The sequence below is a fragment of the Ranitomeya imitator genome, chromosome 7, assembly GCF_032444005.1.
Source record: "Ranitomeya imitator isolate aRanImi1 chromosome 7, aRanImi1.pri, whole genome shotgun sequence".
NCBI classification, from domain to species: Eukaryota; Metazoa; Chordata; class Amphibia; order Anura; family Dendrobatidae; genus Ranitomeya; species Ranitomeya imitator.
In genome coordinates this window covers 30,918,636-30,923,657 of record NC_091288.1, presented here as the reverse complement: position 1 = coordinate 30,923,657, position 5,022 = coordinate 30,918,636, and positions in this window count along the sequence as shown.

Here is a 5,022-nt window from a genome sequence, read left to right as displayed (position 1 = left end):
GTTCTGATGTCACCGGGAGGGAGGTGTTTATAAGGGATGATGACATCATATGAGGAATGTCGTTCCTGGGCCTCTGATTGGCTGCTCTTCGGGGGGTGTTGTCTGGGTGTATTTGGTAAATACTGGTTACTGATTATTTATAGGGCCGGTTACTGTACTAAATACACGTGATCCTTCAAGAACTCTGGTTACTGATTACTGTAGGGAAAGGCTGAGATTATCTGGTTTCTGATTCCTAAGACATATTTCACACTTTTAATGGTTCTGGACACTTTTTGAAGTAAGTTTCTAGCACGCAACTTTACCCAGCAGCCGGGGCGGATACAGACAGGAAAGGGCCCCTGTGCAAGAACAGTATATGGACTCTTTGCAGTCCAATAGCTCCTCATAATGCACCCCTTATGTGTCTGAATGTTGCTTTGGAGGAAGAAGTGGCCCCCTTACCTTCTGGGCCACTGGTCACACCAATGGTGTGTCTGCCCTGCAGTGTCGGTGTGTTTTAACGGTGTATGACGCTCCTCATCCTATGACCATAGTCTAGGTGTACAACAGTTTCTCAGCTTTTCCTGCAATGTTGGGACATGTAATGATCTACGGAGTGGGCTCAGACACTAATCCTGCTCAATAAAGGCTGTGTGCTGGCAGTGTTACACAGCTGGCACCTGGCTTTGACAGCAGAGTTACTGCTGTTCAACTACTTCAATGTGGCTGACAATCTTTGACAGCGCCATTTTATTGGCATGATCCTGATGTCACCCCACCACCACCAATGTGATATGTGTTATGACCTGGTGGTCAGGATAATAATGGACCTGGTGGTTAAGAGCACACGGAATGACCTGATAGTTACTGATAATATAGGACGAGCTCTGGGACATGGGAACTCTGCTGACCGCAATCCCTAATCCTATCAACCACACTAGAAATAGCCGTGGATTGCTCCTAACGCTCCCTATGCAACTCGGCACAGCCTAAGGAACTAGCTAGCCCTAAAGATAGAAAAATAAAGCCTACCTTGCCTCAGAGAAATTCCCCAAAGGAAAAGGCAGCCCCCCACATATAATGACTGTGAGTAAAGATGAAAATACAAACACAGAGATGAAATAGATTTAGCAAAGTGAGGCCCGACTTACTGAACAGACTGAGGATAGGAAAGGTAGCTTTGCGGTCAGCACAAAAACCTACAAAAAGACCACGCAGAGGGCGCAAAAAGACCCTCCGCACCGACTCACGGTGCGGAGGCGCTCCCTCTGCGTCCCAGAGCTTCCAGCAAGCAAGACAACAATCAAAATAGTAAGCTGGACAGAAAAATAGCAAACCAGAGAAAAACAAGCAGTCACTTAGCTTCTGCTGGGAAGACAGGTCACAAGAACGATCCAGGAGTGAACTAGACCAATACTGGAACATTGACAGGTGGCATGGAGCAAAGATCTAAGTGGAGTTAAATAGAGCAGCCAGCTAACGAATTAACCTCATCACCTGTGGAAGGAAACTCAGAAACACCCACAGCCACCAGAGAAAGTCCATGGACAGAACCAGCCGAAGTACCATTCATGACCACAGGAGGGAGCCCGACAACAGAATTCACAACAGATATGACTGTGATGTGCCATCTCAGTCTGGGGTCTACGGAATGCAAATAAGTGAGGCCGTATTGAGCCCAGCCACGAAAGGGAGGCCGACATGACAGGGCTTGTGGCAGAAAATGAGGTGATTAGGGAGTTTGGGCATTGCAAAGGTTAAGTAATAAAGGGAGTGGTAAGGGGTGTCGCTAGGTGGGTTTGTCCTTGGGGAAGGAGAGGCAAGGAGGGGGTTTATAAGATGGTGTCCATTTGCAGGAACCAGCCTTTTTAGGCACAAGCCAAGGAAGAAAAATCTCCCACCTACCCTCCCTTGTTTGTTGCTCTTGGACACTTTCTCATTGTTGGGCGTTGGATTCGAGATTGGAGGGGAGAATTGTTTTTGTTGGGAATTGGAATTTTTCAAACTTTATATCATAGCAGTATAGCGCAGGAGGAAAGGTCCTCAAAGTTCGTAGATGTGGTTAATGACGGATTAGTGGGGGGGAGACCATAAGGTTCCGAAACCTTCAAGTGGCTTTAAATTAAGTTGCGATGGGTGGGGGAACTCCCGAGTAAAGGGCTGGAAAGGGCCCGCGGGTAGTTGATTATGGTGATAGAGCCTGGTTGGTTAATAGATGCCTCTGAGCTGGTGTTTAAGCCCCTCACAGGTCAGGGGCTTGGAGGACCACCCTCCATTTTATTATGTTTGATGTGTTATACCTCTTTGTTATTAGCAAAGACAGCTGTGGCCAATTTAATCCACCCTGATGGGTGGTCTGTTTATTTTAGTGGGGGGTAAACTATTGGTAAAATCAAACATGACTTGCCAATACCCTTGTTAAGTTAAATTCACTGTATATTACTTGAAGTACTGAAGAATTGTAGCATATGGTCCCCTGAGGTGTCTAAAAAAAAGTGCAAAGTAAAAAAAAAAAGGTTTTTTAAAATTGTAAAGAAAAAAAACATAAAAGTTTGAATTACTTCCCATTTCCCAATACGAAAAAAAAGAAACTAAACAAATAAAATGTAAAACAAAATATAGAATAAAAAACATCTTTCGTATATTTAGTCGCATCCACAAAAGTTTGATCTATCAAAATACAAAAGTATTTAACCGGCATAGTAAACACCGTACAGATAAAACAAGACCAATGGTAGAAGAAGAATTGCCTTTTTTTTCCAGCTGCCACAGAAAATGCAATAAAAAGTGATCAAAACTTTATATGCAGCCCAATATAATATCAATGAAAGCTACAGCTTGGTGGGCATGAAAAAGGCCCCCTACAACTCGTCCTGCAAGAATAAAGCCCTCCTGGCCGTCCTTTTTGGGCAGCTGGTGCTTCCTGTTGAGAGTTTGGTCCTCTGCCATTGTGGCTCTATGCGCTCTCTGCTATTTGAAGCGGCATCGGAAACCCAAAGTCACAAATCTGCCCGGGATGAGGAGTTAACAGAGCGCTCCAGTGATCCGGCCAGCTTCAGTGAAGTGATTGGCCACCGATGGTAGACCGCCGCAGAAACCGGTCACCTGGACAATGATATTAATTATCAGGGGAACAGTGCATAATTTTATTAAGAAGTAAATTGGAAGGTTACTTATTTTTACAAGCACTTACTAATTATACCCATCTTTTAAGATGGAAATAGCTATTTAATTAAGAATCTGTCATATATATATTTTTTCCACCTAATTGCCGCTGATCTCCTGATTCCGGCAATATTTTTCTCTTGTTTCTGCTCCTCTCCATCCGTGAGATACGGCGTCCTCTTCCTTATAAAATCTGGTCTTGTTTGCCATTTAGGTGTGACTCAAAAGAAGAGATGATGGTCACGCCCACTTGGATAACAACAGACTATATTGACATACAGGAAAGATGGGGCTATATCTCAGGAATGGAGAGGAGCATGAACTAAAGAAGGACAGATCCGGACTCGGGAGAACGCCGGCTTTTATGCCTGGTGAAAAACAAACCATAACCAATGATGGGTCCTCTTTAAAGGGATTATTTAATCAGGGTCACACATTTTTTTTAAAATGAATTTATAGATTGGCAATCAACTGGTTGCTAAAAGTTTGGCTTTTATGGAGGTCCCTCATAATCAGCAAAGGATGATGTGACGCTATGGCCTTGAGTTTTTCTTCCTAATCCATTTACCTGACAGCAGAACCATTAGATGCAAATGTACCTGCGGTGCTACGTAACGTGCGCCATTATATCTGAATGAGAAGTGCAGGTTAGGAGGACAGAGGTCACCGGTAAGCCCCTTCCTACGGCACCATTATGTCGTCCTTCCTACGGCACCATTATGTCGTCTGTATAATAGGGCATTTTTGCTCCGTGATCGCAGTAATCTCATTTTAATTTTATGACAATTTCAGTAAAGATATATTGTAGCCAGATACTAATAATTCACATTTTACATGCATCAAAATGGACATATAAGAATATTTATTGAGTGGAGAATGGATTTGGACGCACGGGTTGTCAAAGGAAATAGCAGAACATTTGCTTCATAAAGACTAATCATCCTCATTTAGAGAAATCATTCCAGTAATGGACATTCCATTTCCACAGGAGGTTATTTTGTATAAAACTGCATGGGGGCTGAATACTATAGAATAAAAAGCCTTCAGGTTTTTTTTATTTCTAATAATTACTTGGATTATTAATTCTGCTGCTAAAATTAGGTAAAATGAACCTTAAAGGATTTATTAATTGTAAGAACGGGGAAAGGCACTTAATTACTTATCTGATCCACAATTTTTATTCCAACACTTAAAAGGATCTGTCGAAGAATTCACAGTACAGACTGCATACATTATGAAATCGGTCTCTTAGACCTGGTAAGACTGGTGTATTTACTCTTAAAAATCCATATAAAAATGGCTGTATAATTCTGATATCAAATTGTGCATTGTCTCTGCCCCCCGAGGCTGATTGACAGCTATTCAATATAAACCCACCCAACCTGATTGACAGCTATTAACGTTCCACCCACCCGGGCTGATTGACAGCTGAAGACTATACTAAACAGTGAATCTCCCAGTAAGGGGAACATTTAGGAGCTGTCAATCAGGCTAGATGGGTGGAGATTGAAATGAACCTTTTTCACTAAGAATTATACAGTCCTTCTGACATAGATTATCAAAGTAAGTACACCAGCCTCGCCAGGTCTAAAAGATCTATTTAATCTATGCAGTTGTGAATTCTCATGACAAATCTGCTTGACCGCGTATGGCCAATAAAGGATCCTTTCCGTAAAGCATCCCCCACCCCCAACTACCTTGCCCCTCTTAACCCCTCCATCTATTACCCAGGAAAACACACCACCACGTTAATTTCTTTTTGGATAATTTGGCCACAGCGGCCATTTTATTAACAAACAAATACATAAATAACAACATGTAAACAGTAAATATATAAAACCTCGAGGGGGGGGGCTCTTGGAGCTAAAAAATCTG